The sequence below is a fragment of the Rattus norvegicus genome, chromosome 16, assembly GCF_021556685.1.
Source record: "Rattus norvegicus strain SHRSP/BbbUtx chromosome 16, alternate assembly SHRSP_T2T, whole genome shotgun sequence".
In the NCBI taxonomy this organism is placed as follows: Eukaryota; Metazoa; Chordata; class Mammalia; order Rodentia; family Muridae; genus Rattus; species Rattus norvegicus.
In genome coordinates, this window is record NC_141549.1 from 89,950,754 (window position 1) to 89,971,975 (window position 21,222).

At 39.9% G+C, this 21,222-nt stretch overlaps 1 non-coding gene across 1 annotated transcript; it reads right to left on the bottom strand.

Moving 5' to 3' along the window:
• Positions 1-2,170: 2,170 nt before the first annotated feature.
• On the bottom strand, positions 2,171-2,296 carry LOC120097617 (small nucleolar RNA SNORA17). The gene has a single exon (XR_015640570.1). It is a non-coding gene; the product is annotated as a small nucleolar RNA SNORA17 (small nucleolar RNA).
• Between the last annotated feature and the right edge of the window lie 18,926 nt (positions 2,297-21,222).

A 21,222-nucleotide genomic window follows, 5' to 3' on the forward strand; every position in this document is an offset into this window, starting at 1 on the left:
AACCGGATGTTCTTTTGTTAATAAGTTCACTGTGGCTTCACTGGCATCATTAGAAAAGTTTGCTTGTGTAGTTGAATACCTGGAGAGAGATTGTTAAAGATAATGAGAAAAAAATGGGGTAGAGACAAGTTGTAGGATAAATTAGATCTTTAAGTGGAAAGATGATGATTTGATCTATTTATATAAATGTACTCTGTTCAACTCTTCTCCTGTGAAATTATTGATCTTCTCCAGAAATATATCCCCGCAGAGGACATTGTGCCTGTTATTCTTCTGTAGGATACCATACCAGGGAGACAAGATGGTGGAGTTCTCCATGACCTCATGGAGAAGGACCACAGCCATCGCCACTATCCATTTTGCTTCATGAGATTTACTTTACATATGTTAGGATCTGTTTTGTGAATTTATATGCACCACAAATATGCAGTGCTGAAGAAAGCTTAGATAGATGGATACTGGAGTTACAGGCATTGTAACCAGTGAGTGCTAGAAACTAAACCCAGGCCCTCTGGAAAAGCAATCAGTTTTCATCACCACTGAGACACTCCAGCGCCCATGCCACCAATATTCCTTATGTGTATATCAACACTTATGCCAGTAATCTTGCCTGTTCCATAGGTAGAAGTTAGGTATTTTTCATGTCTACGTATCTCTTACATATCCTGTTGCTGCCCTATGTCATAGAGAGCCTGTAATTTTGGGTCTGTAGAACACGCCCCTTTATGTGCCCCCACAGTTCGTCCATGGGGTCGATGTTGGTATGGACTAATTGAAAGCCCTGGATCTACTCTTGAGAGGTATCTGACATGGCTAGCCTGACAGCTCTCCTGCTCTCACATCCTTGGGGCTGGCTCTGCAACCAGGACTAGCTCTATCCTGCCTCACAGGTTAGGTGCAGGCCTCTGCTACAAACTGTTGTATCTAGTGAGAAACATGGCTAGTTCTCCCACTCTCATGACCTATGCCAAGCCTTCCTGTCTTGCATAGGTGGCAAGTGTCCACTCTTCTGTGCTCATGCTCTCAGTGCCAGCTCACTTGCAACCCGCAAAACCAGGACCAGAACTAACTCCTGAGTGGGGCAGGGACAGCTCTCCTACTTTCATGACCCAAGAGATAGCCCTCCTGCTTGCCATAGGTGTCAAGAGATGAACATGGAGGAGGGCATCTCTGACTTACCCATGCTGCAATACGGCAGACAAGTTGCAGGGCCAGCTCTCCCAGCACCTTCACATATAGAGCCAGCTCTACTGTGCTGCCCAGGTAAAGTACTGGGTCTGTCTACTTTCCCAAGTACTGTATCAGGTCAGGGACAGGGGCAGCTCTTTAACTCTGGTGATCCTAGTAACAGTTCTTCTTCTTGCAGCAGGTAGCTGAGGAGAAGGAGGGAGGAGGCCATCTTTATTGGGAAACAAATGGTAGGGACAGCTCTCCCATGCTTAAACATGTTCCTAGGCCCACCTTTCCTGCTCTTATTTTCCCAAGGCCTGCTCTTCCATGATTCCCAGGTGAGGTGTGAAGCTAGTTCTTTACAGCTCTGAGACATCAATATCTCAGGGCCACAGCCCAGACAAGGCTTTTGGTGATAACAGACCATCTGCTGCTGCAGGACCACAGACCCAGAAGTGGTCCCTAGAGGCAGCACAGGCCATTTTTCTAGGAGTCATTACCAGTCTGCTTGTTCCCTAGTATCCACGAGTATCCAGTTTTGCATTTCTTCGTTGTGTACACATCTTTCTTCCTTTCTTTCTTTCTTTCTTTCTTTCTTTCTTTCTTTCTTTCTTTCTTTCTTTCTTTCTTTCTCTCTCTTTCTCTTTCTTCCTTCCTTTCTTTCTTTTCTTTCTTCATTCACCCCCCCTTTTCTCCCTCAGTCCCTCCTTCTGTATCCCCTCTGTTTTTCCTCTGAGAGGGTGGAGGCTGCCTTGGGTATCCCCCAACCCTGGCAAATGGACGTCATTGAGTATTGGGAGTCATCCCAGAAGTGCTATGCCCCACTTATGCATTATGGCCCCAGGAAAGGACTCACCTTGGGCAGGTAGGATTCATCTTGTCTCAGGCTTGCTCCTTGTCCTCAGAGCCCAAAAGGTCTACCAGGTCCTAGACTGTCAGATGTTGTCTCAGGATAGCTCCCTGCCTGGGCCCATTTGCACCAGGTTCACATTTTTCAGGGAATGTTAGGATACTAACCATTATTTACACATCAGAAGACCGAACATAGACATAGCTTTTCTCCTCTCTGCCACCCCCGGACACACATGTGTCACAATAGCTACACCTGCAACACCTCTGGGGCAGGAAGAAGTTATTTTAATCTAAGAATTTTCAACTAAAATGTATTCACCCAGACATAAACAAACTTTTGTCATTAAGCTTATTTTCATGTGATTTCAATTTTATAACAACAGCTTTACATCATTAAAATGAATATTGCCAAAGAGGAATGAGTGTTATATGATCACAGAATTTGGATGTTCTTTTTCCTGATGTAAGGGAAATTCAGAGCTTTTCTCTGATTAGTAGCCAGTTAATTCTATTGATTGTGAGGACTCTATAAGTGACTTAGACAAAGTTTAATTAGTTTTAACCTATCAACTTCTTGGCATCCTAAGAATTCATTTGTGTAGTTCAGGATGTATCACAAATATCTTCTACATTACAGTATATCCAAAGCATCACATAGAGCTTGTTATGAGCTTGTAAAGCTACTATAACCAGGAAAGTCTTAAACTGTTGAAATACTTTGTAGAATTACTTTACTTAACTATAAGCATGTGGCTTGGCATGGTTCAATGAACAAAGGTACTTGCTGTCAAGACACACAAGCTGATGTTTGATCTTTGGGCCTCACATGATAGAGACAAAAAAAATTAATTGTGGAAAGTTGTCCTTTGACCTTCTACTCATATGGCTACTTGTATGGCTCACTCACTCCAATACAGTGCACTGAATATGGAATGCAATGAATACATAAATGAAGAATAAATAAAACATTTAAATATTAGTGCAGCAAGATGGCAGAGCTGAAGACAGTTTGTCTTAGTATTATACTACTATTATATACTATTATAGTAGTTACAAACAGACAGCACCAGTTCAGAGTGATGAGAGGGACTTTATCCCAGATGTCACAGTCTCTTCTAAGGTTTATACATTTATTGTACTCAATTTTCACAGGACAAAAGCATCAGGAGACATCTAAGATAGACTAAAGGCATGCAGGCTGCTTTCCTGGAGATGGCCCACTGTTTTTGCACGGCTGCATGGGTAAAATCTGAGTTGCAGGGCCTTCAGGATTTCATTCAGGATTGCTTCTTGCAGCTGATATGGCTTTTCCTATCATTATTACACAGTATAATGACTTCTGGGCATTAGAACACCCTATTGAGCATACTTCCTATAGATCAACATAAAGATGAACTTTCATAAATTAATATTGTTTAGGTGGATTAATGATTTTATAAAATTCTGATTTGATTCAAATACGAAAATTGGTTCCTTTTACATTTTTTTGGTTATTTTATTCATCTACACTTTAAATGTTATCCCCCTCTCCAGTTTTCCCTCCACAACTCCTCTATCTCACCCCTCTCCCCTTGCTTCTATGATGCTCCCCCATCCACCGACCCTCTCCTGCCTCACCATCCTAGCATTCCCCCAAGCTGGGCCATTGAGTCTTCACAGGACCAAAGGCTTCCCATCCCATTGATGCCAAATAAGGCTATCCTCTGCTACATATGAACCTGGAGCCATGGGTCCCTCCATGTGTACTCTTTGCTTTGTGGTTTAGTCCTTGGGAGCTCTGGGGAGTCTGGTTGGTTGATATTGTTATTCTTCCTATGGGGTTGCAAACTTCTTCAGTTCTTTCAGTCCTTCCTCTAACTCCTGCATTGGGGTCCTGTGCTCAGTCCGATGGTTGGATGCAAGCCTCTGCATCTGTATTGATCATGTTTTTACTGGTTTCTCCAAAAAGATATAATAAAGTTAAAATCAAGTATAGAATGTGCCCATTCCTCATAAAATGACAAGTAATGGCTGCATAATGAGGAATATAATGAGCTTTCACAATTACAATAAAAAGAGAAATAGACTTGAGGAAATTTGCAATCAAGGAAAAAAAAACACTCCAATCCAAGGATGAAGCCCACAGGTGGGCACTATAACAAAATGAGGCCAGGTGAAACTGTTGCTTTAAACTTATAATGAGCTTATAGAATGAAACACTGCTTTGAACTTAGTATCAACATCCTTTTGTGTAACATTTTATCTATGAGGTAATTTTCTAAGAGTTTGTGTCTATAAAAGGTCAGAGAAAAATAATCAAAGCGCTGGCTTGCTTCCCCATCCATCCATCCATCCATCCATCCATCCATCCATCCATCCAAATGTATGTGTATGAAATTTGAGGGTCACCCTAATCCACAAAATATAAATATTATATATATATATATATATATATATATATATATGGTATACATATATACCATTTGTAAAATAGATGAGACAGACTGTCAGGTATGACCAGAATGTATGTGTATGAGTGTATGTGAGTCTGTTCATATTGCCTGTATAAAAAAAGATTTAAAATTTTTTCTTTCTTTTTCTTTCTGCTTCATGCAAATTTAAAATGTCCAAGACACTTGCCCAACCAGTAAGAGTCTCCTGGACAAAAGAGAAAGGAACTCTAACAATTAATCCTTTACCTAATCGCCTGCTGCTGTCAGCAGAAATTTACTTACAAATGTACATGTCTGTATGTGTGTACACTTAAGAGTTAAGAGTTCAGAGTTTCTTGCTGGGTGTTTTTGCTAGCTCCAGATAATTAAGTTTTGTTCGGTCAGTAGTATTAAAGCCTTAAATGGCCTATTGCTGTCATATAGCCCCATCTGCTATCAGCGTGACTCCAATCACCAACACTGTTTCCATTCGCTGTCTTCCCTGGAAACCCTATATATGATAGGAAGGTTCCCAGCAGAAAATGAGTCTACATTAGGCTTGGTGATGTCAACATCTAAGGACAAGTGTACTATTCTTACCTTCTGCCTTTCTGTACTGATTATCCTTTTTGTCTGGGAACCCTACAAAGAGATGTTTACTGAATGATTCTGAAAATTGGCTTCTGAGTTTCTGGGATAAACTGCTCTTCTGTGTGTGGTAGGGATGTTAAGTTTCTAATCATACTCTTTACTGTTTTGGACCTGAGAGTCATGCAGAATAGATTAATGAAGATCACAGTGCTTTCCCACAAGACCTGGGCCACTGACCAACAGCCACTGCAGTTTCCATGTTTTCCTTATTTTTATATTCATGGGAAAAGACAGAGAGGCTCTATATAAGGTGTATTTGCCTGTAAATGATACATAAGCAAATATGAGATCCGTGCACACACCACTCTTGCTCAGTTTATGCAACTCAGGTCACCCTAATGTTCTTCCTTCCTGTGTGACCAAAGGCACATCTGGCCCACACTGACAATGCACACTCAACTGCAGTCCACCTTCTCCATTGTCACAATTCTTGCCCTAGTGTCAGAGTTCCCATAGATTGTCACGAAACTGTAATATCCCACTGCATTTCTTCTGTCATTTCTCATTCCAATGTGAGGTATTTGCCTTTGATAATTTAATACATGTTATATTGGTAGAGTATCTCATACCCCTACACCTCTACATTGGATCATTCTCTTAGCTCCTCTGTTCTTCCATACATAGGCTATATACATTTTCACTTACTGTTCTACTGAAGCCCTAGTGTCATCAGTGTGTCAAGAAACAGATCCAACAAAACCTATCCTAATTCAATTCTGACATCTGTAACAGCTTCTAACCTGACAGTTTAACTCTTATTTCTCAAGAACTTTCCATTTCATGTTCTCTTTCATCCAGTTTTGTGATCTGAATTGAAGCCTTGTTAACACCCAGGTTTTCTACATCTTAAAGCCTGAAAATCTTTACATGATATCATTTGTCAAGTTTCAGTTTAATGCCCCAGTAGCTTCAATTCAACATCAAATTTATTTTTTCTGTATTCTGTTTAGATAGGTACACAAGTTGGACACATTTCTCAAAATGTCACAGTATCTTCTGTCAAGGGTTCCCTTTGCTTATCGTCTGAATGTAAATTTATTGACCATAATGCTACATACCTTCAGGGTCCCTAGATTCAAGATGTAAAATAGAAATGAATAACAGAAATTTAGTAGATACAGGCTATGACAAATATCTCAAAAGGCACACTACACATGGAGATAAATTGGTCTCTTTTGTGTCATCTATAAATAAGAATAAAGTTCAAGCTCCCTAGCAGGGTTTCAATTCTCACCCTTGTAAACTTTTGTCTATAATCTTCTTTCATATACCTAATTTTTTTATTAACTTGAGTATTTCTTATATACATTTCGAGTGTTATTCCCTTTGCCAGTTTCTGGGCAAACAACCCCCTAATCCCTCCCCTCCCTTTCTTTACAGGTGTTCCCCTCCCCATCCTCCCCCCATTGCCGCACTCACCCCAACAATCTAGTTCACTGGGGGTTCTGTCTTAGCAGGACCCAGGGCTTCCCCTTCCAATGGTGCTCTTACTAGGATATTCATTGCTACCTATGAGGTCAGAGTCCAGGGTCAGTCCATGTATAGTCTTTAGGTAGTGGCTTAGTCCCTGGAAGCTCTGGTTGCTTGGCATTGTTGTACATATGGGGTCTCGAGCCCCTTCAAGCTCTTCCAGGTCTTTCTCTGATTCCTTCAACGGGGGTCCTGTTCTCAGTTCAGTGGTTTGCTGCTGGCATTCGCCTCTGTATTTGCTGTATTCTGGCTGTGTCTCTCAGGAGAGATCTACATCCGGCTCCTGTCGGCCTGCACTTCTTTGCTTCATCCATCTTGTCTAATTGGATGGCTGTATATGTATGGGCCACATGTGGGGCAGGCTATGAATGGGTGTTCCTTCTGTGTCTGTTTTAATCTTTGCCTCCCTATTCCCCGCCAAGGGCATTCTTGTTCGCCTTTTAAAGAAGGAGTGAAGCATTAATTTTGATCATCCGTCTTGAGTTTCATTTGTTCTAGGCATCTAGGGTAATTCAAGCATTTGGGCTAATAGCCACTTATCAATGAGTGCATACCATGTGTGTTTTTCTGTGATTGGGTTACCTCACTCAGGATGATATTTTCCAGTTCCAACCATTTGCCTACGAATTTCATAAAGTCATTGTTTTGATAGCTGAGTAATATTCCATTGTGTAGATGTACCACATTTTCTGTATCCATTCCTCTGGTGAAGGGCATCTGAGTTCTTTCCAGCTTCTGGCTTTTATAAATAAGGCTGCTATGAACATAGTGGAGCACGTGTCTTTTTTATATGTTGGGGCATCTTTTGGGTATATGCCCAAGAGAGGTATAGCTGGATCCTCAGGCAGTTCAATGTCCAATTTTCTGAGGAACCTCCAGACTGATTTCCAGAATGATTGTAGCAGTCTGCAATCCCACCAACAATGGAGGAGTTTTCCTCTTTCTCTGCATCCTCGCCAGCATCTGCTGTCACCTGAGTTTTTGATCTTAGCCATTCTCACTGGTGTGAGGTGAAATCTCAAGGTTGTTTTGATTTGCATTTCCCTTATGACTAAAGATGTTGAACATTTCTTTAGGTGTGTCTCAGCCGTTCAGCATTCCTCAACTGTGAATTCTTTGTTTAGCTCTGAACCCCATTTTTTGATAGGGTTATTTGTCTCCCTGCGGTCTAACTTCTTGAGTTCTTTGTACATTTTGGATATAAGGCCTCTATCTGTTGTAGGATTGGTAAAGATCTTTTCCCAATCTGTTGGTTGCAGTTTTATCCTAACCACAGTGGCCTTTGCCTTACAGAAGCTTTGCAGTTTTATGAGATCCCATTTGTCGATTCTTGATCTTAGAGCATAAGCCATTGGTGTTTTGTTCAGGATATTTTATCCAGTGCCCATGTGTTCCAGATGCTTCCCTAGATTTTTTTCTATTAGTTTGAGTGTATCTGGTATGATGTGGAGGTCCTTGATCCACTTGGACTTAAGCTTTGTACAGGGTGATAAGCATGGATTGATCTGCATTATTCTAAATGTTGACCTCCAGTTGAACCAGCACCATTTGCTGAAAATGCTATCTTTTTTCCATTGGATGGTTTTGGCTCCTTTGTCAAAAATCAAGTGGCCATAGGTGTGTGGGTTCATTTCTGGGTCTTCAATTCTGTTCCACTGGTCTGTCTGTCTATCTCTGTACCAATACCATGCAGTTTTTATCACTATTGCTCTGTAATACTGCTTGAGTTCAGGGATAGTGATTCCCCCTGAAGTCCTTTTATTGTTGAGGATAGTTTTAGCTATCCTGGGTTTTTTTATTCCAGATGAATTTGCAAATTGTTCCGTCTAACTCTTTGAAGAATTGGATTGGAATTTTGATGGGGATTGCATTGAATCTGTAGATCGCTTTTGGTAAAATGGCCATTTTTACTATATTAATCCTGCCAATCCAAGAGCGTGGGAGATCTTTCCATCTTCTGAGGTCTTCTTCAATTTCTTTCCTCAGTGTCTTGAAGTTCTTATGGTACAAACCTTTTACTTGCTTGGTTAAAGTCACACCGAGGTACTTTATATTATTTGGGTCTATTATGAACGGTGTCCTTTCCCTAATTTCTTTCTAGGCTTGTTTCTCTTTTGTGTAGGCTACTGATTTATTTGAGTTAATTTTATACCCAGCCACTTTGCTGAAGGTGTTTATCAGCTTTAGTAGTTCTCCGGTGGAACTTTTGGGATCACTTAAATATACCATCATATCTTCTGCAGATAGTGATATTTTGACTTCTTCTTTTCCAATCTGTATCCCCTTGACCTCCTTTTGTTGTCTGATTGCTCGGGCTAGAAATTCAAGAACTATATTGAATAAGTAGGGAGAGAGTGGGCAGCCTTGTCTAGTCCCTGATTTTATTGGGATTGCTTCAAGTTTCTCTCCATTTAGTTTAATGTTAGCAACTGGTTTGCTATATATGGCTTTTACTATGTTTAGGTATGGGCCTTGAATTCCTATTCTTTCTAGGACTTTTATCAGGAAGGGATGTTGAATTTTGTCAAATGCTTTCTCAGCATCTAATGAAATGATCATGTTGTTTTGATCTTTCAGTTTGTTTATATAATGGATCACGTTGATGGTTTTCCATATATTAAACCATCCCTGCATGACTGGGATGAAGCCTACTTGATCATGGTGGATGATTGTTTTGATGTGCTCTTGGATTCGGTTTGCCAGAATTTTATTGAGTATTTTTGCGTCGATATTCATAAGGGAAAATTGGTCTGAAGTTCTCTTTCTTTTTGGGTCTTTGTGTGGTTTAGGTATAAGAGTAATTGTAGCTTCATAGAAGGAATTCGGTAGTGCTCCAACTGTTTCAATTTTGTGGAATAGTTTGGATAATATTGGTACGAGGTCTTCTATGAAGGTCTGATAGAATTCTGCACTAAACCCGTCTGGACTTGGGCTCTTTTTGGTTGGGAGACCTTTAATGACTGCTTCTATTTCCTTAGGAGTTATGGGGTTGTTTAACTGGTTTACCTGTTCCTGATTTAACTTCGGTACCTGGTATCTGTCTAGGAAATTGTCCATTTCCTGCAGATTTTCAAGTTTTATTTAATATAGGCTTTTATAGTAAGATCTGATGATTTTTTGAATTTCCTCTGAAACTGTAGTATGTCTCCCTTTTCATTTCTGATTTTGTTAATTTGGACACACTCTCTGTGTCCTCTCGTTAGTCTGGCTAAGGGTTTATCTATCTTGTTGATTTTCTCAAAGAACCAACTTTTGGTTCTGTTGATTCTTTCTATGGTCCTTTTTGTTTCTACTTGGTTGATTTCAGCTCTGAGTTTGATTATTTCCTGACTTCTACTCCTCCTGAGTGTATTTGCTTCTTTTTGTTCTAGAGCTTTTAGGTGTGCTGTCAACCTGCTGACATATGCTCTTTCCTGTTTCTTTCTGCAGGCACTCAGCGCTATGAGTTTTCCTCTTAGCACAGCTTTCATTGTGTCCCGTAAGTTTGGATATGTTGTACCTTCATTTTCATTAAATTCTAAAAAGTCTTTAATTTCTTTCTTTATTTCTTCCTTGACCAGGTTATCATTGAGTAGAGCATTGTTCAATTTCCACGTATATGTGGGCATTCTTCCCTTATTGTTAGTGAAGAGCAGTTTTAGGCCGTTGTGGTCCGATAGCACGCATGGGATTATTTCTATCTTTCTGTACCTGTTGAGGCCCGTTTTTTGACCAATTATATGGTCAATTTTGGAGAAAGTAACATGAGGAGCTGAGAAGAATGTATATCCTTTTGCTTTAGGATAGAATGTTCTATAAATATCTGTTAAGTCCATTTGGCTCATGACTTCTCTTAGTCTGTCTACGTCTCTGTTTAATTTCTGTTTCCATGATCTGTCCATTGATGAGAGTGGGGTGTTGAAGTCTCCTACTAATATTGTGTGAGGTGCAATGTGTGTTTTGAGCTTTAGTAAGGTTTCTTTTACGTATGTAAGTGCCCTTGTATTTGGGGCATAGATATTTAGGATTGAGAGTTCATCTTGGTGGATTTTTCCTTTGATGTATATGAAGTGTCCTTCCTTATCTTTTTTGATGAATTTTAGTTGAAAATTGATTTTCTTTGATATTAGAATGGTTACTCCAGCTTGCTTCTTCCGTCCATTTGCTTGGAAAGTTGTTTTCCAGCCTTTCACTCTGAGGTAGTGTCTGTCTTTGTCTCTGAGGTGTGTTTCCTGTAGGCAGCAGAATGCAGGGTCCTCGTTGCGTATCCAGTTTGTTAATCTATGTCTTTTTATTGGGGAGTTGAGGCCATTGATGTTGAGAGATATTAAGGAATAGTGATTATTGTTTCCTGTTATTTTCATATTTGGATATGAGGTTACGTTTGTGTGCTTTTCTTCTCTTTGTTTTGTTGCCAAGACGATTAGTTTCTTGCTTCTTCTAGGGTATAGCTTGCCTCCTTATGTTGGGCTTTACCATTTATTATCCTTTGTAGTGCTGGATTTGTAGAAAGATATTGTGTAAATTTGGTTTTGTCATGGAATATCTTGCTTTCTCCATCTATGTTAATTGAGAGTTTTGAAGGGTACAGTAACCTGGGCTGGCATTTGTGTTCTCTTAGGGTCTGTATGCCATCTGTCCAGGATCTTCTGGCTTTCATAGTTTCTGGCAAAAAGTCTGGTGTGATTCTGATAGGTCTGCCTTTATATGTTACTTGACATTTTTCCCTTACTGCTTTTAATATTCTTTCTTTATTTTGTGCATTTGGTGTTTTGACTATTATGTTTCGGGCGGTCTTTCTTTTCTGGTCCAATCTATTTGGAGTTCTGTAGGCTTCTTGTATGCCTATGGGTATCTCTTTTTTTAGGTTAGGGAAGTTTTCTTCTATGATTTTGTTGAAGATATTTACTGGTCCTTTGAGCTGGGAGTCTTCACTCTCTTCTATACCTATTATCCTTAGGTTTGATCTTCTCATTGAGTCCTGGATTTCCTGTATATTTTGGACCAGTAGCTTTTTCTGCTTTATATTATCTTTGACAGTTGAGTCGATGATTTCTATGGAATCTTCTGCTCCTGAGATTCTCTCTTCCATCTCTTGTATTCTGTTGGTGAAGCTTGTATCTACAGCTCCTTGTCTCTTCTTTTGGTTTTCTATATCCAGGGTTGTTTCCATGTGTTCTTTCTTGATTGCTTCTATTTCCATTTTTAAATCCTTCAACTGTTTGATTGTGTTTTCCTGGAATTCTTCCAGGGATTTTTGCGATTCCTCTCTGTAGGCTTCTACTTGTTTATTAATGTTTTCCTGTGTTTCTCTAAGGGAGTTCTTCACGTCTTTCTTGAAGTCCTCCAGCATCATGATCAAATATGATTTTGAAACTAAATCTTGCTTTTCTGGTGTGTTTGGATATTCCGTGTTTGCTTTGGTGGGAGAATTGGGCTCCGATGATGCCATGTAGTCTTCGTTTCTGTTGCTTGGGTTTCTGTGCTTGCCTCTCGCCATCAGATTATCTCCAGTGTTACTTTGTTCTGCTTTTTCTGACAGTGGCTAGACTGTCTTATAAGCCTGTGTGTCAGGAGTGCTGTAGACCTGTTTTCCTGTTTTCTTTCAGCCAGTTATGGGGACAGAGTGTTCTGCTTTCGGGCGTGTAGTTTTTCCTATCTGCAGGTCTTCAGGTGTTCGTGTGGGCCTGTGTCTTGAGTTCACCAGGCAGGTCACTTGCAGCAGAAAAGTTGTTCTTACCTGTGGTCCCGAGGCTCAAGTTTTCCCGTGGGGTGCTGTCTACGAGCTCTCCGCGTAGGCAGCAACCAGGAAGATCTGAGACACCCTTTCTGGGAGCTTCACTGCACCAGGGTTCACTGATGGCGTTTGCTGTTTTCCTCTGGCGTCAGAGATGTGTGCAGAGTGCAATCTCTTCTGGTTTCCCAGGCGTGTCTGCCTCTCTGAAGGTTTAGCTCTCCCTGCCACGGGATTTCGGTGCAGAGAACTGTTTATCCGGTAGGTAGTTTCAGGTTCTGGCGGTGTCTCAGATGCAGCTGACCTCCTGCTCCTGGGCCCTCCTCTACGGGAGCCCAGAGGCTGTATACAGTTTCCTCTTGGGCCAGGGATGTGAGCAGGGGTGGGCAGTGTTGGTGGTCTCTTCTGCTCTGCAGCCTCAGGAGTGCCCACCTGACCAGGCGGTGAGGTCTCTCTCCCATGGGGTTTGGGAGCAGAGAGCTGCTGCAGGCAGGGATCCGCCGGCCTGGGACTCCCGGTCCATACATCTAATTTTTAACCCTATTCAAAAGTTTTTCCCTAGAAATAAACATATACTTCTTTAGAAGATTTACTCACAATTCCCCTCTTCATTCTTGTACCATTAAAATAAGGTTTTTTTCCCTTGAATGTTTAATTTAACATCCTTTTCAAAGATTGGGATGAAGTGGCTTCCTCTAGAACCTAGTGATATTTATTTCATATTTAAGTCTGAAAAAACTGCTGCTCATTATGCAAGAAATTCCAAGGTTCAGTGTAGTATGCTTAGAAATTTGGAGCATAGTAAATATATAGTCACTGATGAGTTATGTGCGGAGAGAATAATTATCAGAAACTGAACATTCTTGCATATGCCCAGTGTGAATATGAATTCAAGATGGCTGAATGTGCAGACCCATCAAGCACGTACAAGTAAAAACACAAGGCATGGTGAAGTCACAAGCTGCAGAACCAAAAGTCAAGGGTACCATCTGAGAAAGGACCACAGAAAACTTACAGAGGTATAGATCAAGAATTATTGGTTGATACAAGACAGGTGCAATTTGTCAGTTTGCTCCAGATGTAAACTGGTATAACCTCATTTTCATCATTCACAATGAGTAAGTAAATTTTACTAATATTGTTAGCCTTCTGTTTGTAGGGACACAGGATAATTAAAGGTCTCTTTCCCTGTAGACCCAGACATAATTCTGCTGGACATGCAGTCATGTACTATGAAGCAGGGACAGAATCAATTGTACTGAGCTTAATGAAGTCCTGGCTCTCTGCCTTTTATATCCCCTAATTGCACATGGCATAACAATATTTACTCCAGCTAGAGGACAAAATAGTCTAAGGACAGAAGTCAGCTAAATGTATGGCCAGATAATTGTACTGAAATTATCGCGTCAGCGTTTGGATCCCAAGCTTTTTCAGAATTGAGTGTTGGACCACATCACAAAGAATACAGGCTTGTAAGCATTCTGTTACAAAGAATTTTCTCAATGGTATAAGTCCGTATGCAATAGCTTTGGCAATTCTGAGGTCTTAAACAGTAATGTTTTCTTATTTAAAATAATTTCAATGACTGTTGCTTAAGCTACATATCAGTCTTCATCAGAGATAAGTATATGTGGTTCTTTTTGTCAGTGCATTTATATATTGGGATAGAAAAATTCCTGATAGTCTTTCAATTATATGTGCTCCTGATTACTGCAATACTAGAGTATATCTCAAGACCCATTTCAGATTGAATTCCAAAATACCTATATAAGGGACACTCACAAAGACATTTCCTCAAACTAAGTCCTTTCCCCTAATGATTTCACTTCTGCACTCCAGTAAAGATGCATTATTGAGTCTGGCAATGCATTAGAGTGGCATTTCAGAACCAAACTGAATGTACAAGTAGCAATTTTAAATTCATTAAAAAAAATGCTGTGTATGTCTGAGATCAGAGAACAATTGAGAGTGTGTTATCTCCCTGAGATATATACATCTCAGGGACTAGACTCAGGTCATGTTGGCATGTAGGCACATCAGCCCATACATTATCCCACGGAACCACCAGCCTGAAATCACCATTGTCTTGAGATAAAGCAAGAGAAACGCTCAGAAGATCCTCAGCCTGTTAATCAGTGACACAGCACTTGCCTGCTTGTGTTTTGTGGGAAAGGCAATGGAAGCTGCTGCCTCTTCAATGTTTTGGTAGTGGGGAGGCAATCTTTTACCTTACAGACTCTGGGTACCTAATTTCATTGCAATTTAGATTTTTGATGATTTTAAGAATAAATGTGGGTCTCTGGAGAGATGGTCCTGCAGTTAAAAGCATATGTGATTTTTCCAGAGGACTAGAATATGACTTTCAGCACGCATTTTGATAGCTTACAATTTCCTATTATTTTTATCACCAAAGGGCTTGATGTCTTCTGCATCTGTCAGATTCTGCACACTGGTGAACATACACACACACACACAGACACACACACACACACACACACACACACACACACACGCACACACACATTTATGTATAAAACTTTAAAATAACTGAAAAGAGATGGCTTAATCTTGTTGCAGTGTGATTAACACTCTTTTGTTTTTCCACATAACAACCCCAAGTGGGGCCAACTGGTATGAGATGGTTGTAGCATTCCTATGCTCTACACAACAGAGGAGTTGTGCCTGCCAACAACTTGGAGATAATAATTTCTCACCAAATATAATGGTTTTGTTTTTCACTAAATTTCATTCTTCATTAAAAATAAGATACAGGAGTTTTAGATTTGCAAGGAATAAGTACACCTAATCTTTAACTTTTTGTATAAGTAGTTTTCAGAGAAACAGCTTATTAAAACAACATCAACATTAACACAAGAGAAGAGACAAAGAACTTAAGAATCATTGTCTCAAATCCAATAGAAGCTAGAGATGGTCATTTTTGGCTGGTTTAGAAATCATTTGTTTCTGATTACAACAGTGGTGATAGATTACAGTGAATGTATGAAGTAAGTCATGTAAAATGTGGTGTGACACAGAGGGCAATCGTGTCACTTGATTTTGATCAAAGCTTTAGAAATTTAGTAATAGCTTGGCTGACGAAAGGCAAGTCATCGATGCTTCTGTTTTGGTTCCAAATTTACTTTCATGTTGTATTCCAGCATAGAAGAAAGTGCTACATCCTCTCAAGTAGACACTCTTAAAGTTTCTAAATTAATGTTAAATGAAGCCTTTATTGATGATGCAGATATATGGTCACTGGATATTGAAAGATAGAAACCACTCCCACATATACACAAGGGAGGAAAGGAGACAGTATTTTATAAAAACAAGACAAAACAAAACAAGACGAACTTTATACACAACTTAATTTCTTACGGTTTACATGGAGTGAAGACAAAAGATTGTCCACATTCTTAAAACTGTAGACTTTGATGACATCTTTCTCATGGCCATACATTTTATAAGTTTATTTACTTGAATGCAAGTTTGGTTGTTCATCTTTTTGTTTGTTGGTTGTTTTTTTTTCTCCCCGGTGGTACTGCATAATCCTATTCCTGGAAACACACATGACCAAATATCTACTCAACTACAAATAGAGAAGAAAGGAGCAATCAAAATAGCATTATTCCTGGCTTGCAGCTTGGTGAGACAATGGCCTTTATTGGACTTATTTCAGGAATGTGACTGAGAGGTTACTAATGAGAACAGAAACAACTCAAGGACGGCTCTTTGACAGGAAGTCCACATGAGCATGGAGAACATCTCATGAGAGCTAGAAACCTACAGTGCACTGTACAACACGCAGGCCGTTCCAGAAATTGGAGAGCGTCCTTTCTATGTAGTTCAGTTGGTTCTGCTTCCTCCAAGCAAAGCCTGGTCTTTGTCTAGGTAGCTCATCTGTTCTCCATTTCCTTCAGGTAGCTTGGCTGGTCTGAGTCTCTTGAAGGCAATCTGACTTGTTAGATCCCAGTGTTTCTCTTAGTAATGCTAATATCAGCCTGCAGAGAGAGGAACTGAGTGAATCTGCTCAGTTTCAGGGACATCCTGAAGGTTTGGAGTTCCTGAGTTTTAAAGAGCTCTCTACTGATTTTTGAAGAGTTTCTCAGCAGGGTGGACTATTTGACTGCCCTTTATGGGATCTTGCACTTGGTGAACTGCCCTGACAGATGGAATGTTTCATTTCAGAGGAAATTGCTACACAGCATATGGAAACAAAAAATAGAAAGATCTGCCACATGCAAAAGACACAACCTGACCCATGCTAACATTTAGCCTTTAGTTTATTTTTAAAGTTAACCCAAAGTTAGCTAAATTACAACTACTATTAATTGATGCCATAAACAACAGTGACAAAATTAGACAAGCTTAATATAAAGATAACATATTCACTGATGGACAGGTCAATATTATTGAGGATTTTTTATGATATCTGAGAAGGTAACACATCTCCAGGTTCACAGCTTGAACCAGACCATTAGGCAGCATCACACAAGCCACGCGAGGAACATTTTATTGTTAAATTTTCTTCAGCAAGGTTACTGCTATAAAAGACAAAATATAATGATCCATTTAAAAAGATACAGTTTTAAAAGAAGCTGATGGGATATCACAACAAAATACACTAGGAGATGGAATACATGCTATAAAAGGCATCACTGGATCAATGTACAAAACCGTGATAGTTGTAATACATTCGATATGTAGTTGTCTATTAATGGTACATTTCCCAAAATGGCAATTATACTGTGGTGAAGAAAGAAAATGCCCTAGTTTTTAAGGTATGTGTACTGAAGGGCCGAGGGAGAAAGGAGTCAGAGGAACCACTTGCTCTCAGAGGATGTATTTTGGGTGCACATTCACACGAAGAAATGTGGCAATGCTGCATCTGTCAACACACTGGGGAAGGTCTTGAGGGGGTTACATGTACCATTCTTGTGATTTCTCTATGAGCTTATACTTACATCCAAATTGAATGTTAGAACTACTACCCCTGAGAAGAATGGTATAATATTATTCTAGACTAACACTCAATGGCTTTGTTTTGAGAGCAACTAGAGCACCAAGATTTCACATGTGAAGCTCATTATCTCTGCCTTCATTATAGACTTGAAGGTGTAAATGTTAGGGCTAGGTCTTAACAACTTTTCTAGAAATTATTCTGTCTCTCTGCATGTCTGTCTGTCTGTCCATCTCTCTCTCTCTCTCTCTCTCTCTCTCTCTCTCTCTCTCTCTCTGTGTGTGTGTGTGTGTGTGAGCACGCGCGCGCACACGTGTGCACACAGGGGTCTTTGTGTATGTATATGGAAGGCAGAGGAAGTTACCTAGTGTACTGAGCCATCACTCTCAGCTTTATTCTTATGAGATTGCCTCTCATAGTTTTACCAAGGCTGGATTTCTAGCATGCTTCTGTTATCTACCTGTCTCCAGTCCCGTGAGCTGGAGTTACAGTCACAGAAGGCTTTTGTATGGACATTGTGGTCTAAACTCAGGCCTCATGCTTATAGAACAAGGCCTGTTACCCACAGAGCCACCTCTCCATCCCCAGTTGTCGAACGAACACTTGATGAAGAAAATTTCAGGTACTCTGTAGTTTCCTTTAAAATGAAATGTGTATGATCAATTCATACTCATGTGGCTGGCTTGACCATTGCTTCTGAAAAGTTAAATGAAACAGTCCTTGGGTTCATGGCTCTTTATAGTGAAAATGTTACAATGGTTTGTGAGATACGTGAAATCTATTTGGTCACACTGCTTGATTTCAGAAGATGCCGTTTGATGAAACTGACAAGAAGTGACATTGTGAATGGTACAGTGTCGTTTGGAGGAAATGAACATGAGGAAGATTGAAAACAGAAAACACCAATAGCATGAGACGTATGCCTCAGCTGTATAGTATCCCAAGCGGGAGAGCAGAATGCATTTAGACTGACAATCCCTTCTTCTTTAGTGGCCAGCATACAGACACTCCTTTCTACTTTCCCTTCTCCCTTCCTACTTCATCTCCAGGCTTCAGTAATGAGAGCTAAAACCCATCTTCACTCCACTCTCTGTGTGTAACCAGCTGTGGTTTTACTTTTGATGCTGCCCCATGGGGGAATAAGTTGTTTTTTCTTTGCTATAGGTGTTAATTGGTATTTTTGTATCTCGCTAATTACATTCTAGCAACACCTTTTCCCTCTTTCTCATTTGCATTTAACAAGCCTCTTGTATTATTTTATTAGATAATAAAACAAAAAGTTCGGTTCTGTTAGGCGTGCCTTGGAACTTGTACTTTAGGGATACCAACACACATGTAAACTTACATGTTACATAATAAAAAGTCAATCCAGTTAGTCCATACTGACAGTTTAGTGTGGTAACACACACACACACACACACACACACAAACACACGCAAGTTTGGTTGAAAAGCAGGAGCAATAGAAATTATTTGGGATAAGCACATCGGGATCCCATATGGCCCAACTTGATATACATATCAGTAACCTCTGGAATATTCAAACACAACAAAAAAATTATGAGTTCAGAAACACATCCTTTAGACTCTAATTGTAATTTTTATTTGCACGTTCATTTTCTTCTTCGAGTTCTTTTGAAGCCATGCACCACAATCTAGGTTCCATATAATTCTCTAAGATGGTAGAATTCATTTGACAGGAGGAGTGGAAAAATCATCAGTGTCCAGAGAGACTTGTGATTGTATAATAGAATAATGCCCCTCCATTCTTATGCAGGTAAGAAGCTCTGGAAATTATTTTGAGTGAAAACTTCCAGATGTTACTGAATGTGCTCTTCTGCTCCAATTCAAGCAAGTGCCAGTTATCAGTTTTCTACATTGTTGTCTGATATTGTTACAGGAGACAGCACCTCTCTCATCATTACATATTTCACTCTGCTTTATCAGTGGGTTTTATTAATCCAGCATATTCTATACAGCCGTTTAAAACATAAGCATCCAAAGTCGAACCTGCACATTGTTCGGAACAAGTATCAAATATTAACTTGAAGTAAATGTTTCCACAATTCAAAATCCCAAGCCATAAGTATTTTTGCTAAATCAGCACATACTACCAATCAGTGCTAAAACTGTATGCTGCAAAGAAAAAAAAAATTAAAGCTGAAAATCCTAACAGGGCAAATTGCTACTGTGCTTCGATAAATATGATGGCAGAAATGACTTCATTTTCTACTATATATATATTTTTTTTGCAATTTTGAGCTTCTCTGTTGGGATTTACACATTTTAATAACACTTTAGAAAGTGCAATACCCACCATCCTAGGAGAGGGTGCTATCAGTGCTCTCTACAGATAGGGTATGGCTATCTCCAGGCTGTCCACAGTACATCAATACTTTAGCATAGAAACATGCAGCAGTCCTGAGCTCAACATTATATCATTTGACCTTTTTGTGAGATGCACTGGAGGAAAAGCTCTTTCCATTGTCCTTGTAGCTCATGAATCAGAAAGGAGTGTTTTTCTTCCATGTGTCTGAGAAGATTCTGAGGCAGGTAATCGACATAGCAATTTAAAACCTCACACAGCTCATGGATTTGCTTTCCCCTGAATGCTAATTTTAATCCCTTATGATGGTTAAAAGCAAGTGAAAAGGTGAAGACAATATCCAGAGAGGCAATTGAAGAGACAGAGACGGTAGAGCTTTGAGAAGATTGTTTGCAGAAAATAGTTTTCCCATGTGTGGACTTGGCCTTTGAAGCGAAGAATTATAACAGGAAATTAGTGATAGGCTGGCACAGCCTCATAAACAAGTACAAAATTGTGTCAGCACACCAAAATATTTCACTAGGCTGCCATTCCCCTAGGAGGCTCACAGGTGGTATAATAAACAGGATCCGCTATCCTTTACATGTCTAAGTTATATGGTTATTTCAGCTCAGCTGACCATTAGTTATTGGCAAGCTGGGGCATAAATACAGACACTAGTTGAATATTTATGTACAGTTCCAGAATCTACCTTCATTAATTTGTCTACATATGGGAAATAGAACTATTGTGGGGGATGGAAAATATTACTTTGGGAGCCCTTAATGTAATGTATTAAATATGAATGTGCTTCTGGTGCGGGGGGTCCTGGAACTCTTGCTAGGTGTTGGGTCCCTGCTGACCCTTGATCATTTTCTCCTTTCCCACAACTGAATATAAAATTGAAAAGCTACCTTTAGCAGCTAGCAAATGGTGACACTGCCAGACTCATCTTAAGAAATTTGCTAAGCTTTTCTCCAGATGTAAGTTTTTTTTATATAACCATAGTTGTAGAGAATCTATCCTCAGAGCCCCTCTCAACATGATCCTGACATCTGTAGCCTGTATAGAAGAATAATATTAAAATTTCTTTGTTTTACATTGCACGATAACATTAACCAGTTATGGATTTATTCTTTCCCCACAGCTCTTCTTCTTTTAAAAGAAAAAATGAACTGAGAATAGGTCCCCCGTTGAAGGAATCAGAGAAAGAACTGGAAGAGCTTGAAGGGGCTCGAGACCCCATATGTACAACAATGCCAAGCAACCAGAGCTTCCAGGGACTAAGCCACTACCTAAAGACTATACATGGACTGACCCTCATAGGTAGCAATGAATATCCTAGTAAGAGCACCAGTGGAAGGGGAAGCCCTGGGTCCTGCTAAGACTGAACCCCCAGTGAACTAGTCTATGGGGGGAGGGCGGCAATGGGGGGAGGATGGGGAGGGAAAACCCATAAGGAAGGGGGAGGGGGGAGGGGGATGTTTGCCCGGAAACCGGGAAAGGGAATAACACTCGAAATGTATATAAGAAATACTCAAGGTAATAAAAAAAAATTAAAAAAAAAAAGAAAAAAATAGTCAAAAAAGCAGTCACCCATAGAGTGTCATGCTGACCAGAATGTCTATATTCAAGATTTTCTAGATTCTAGACATAAAGTCTCTACATGGAAAGGATCTCCATGTCATCATTCA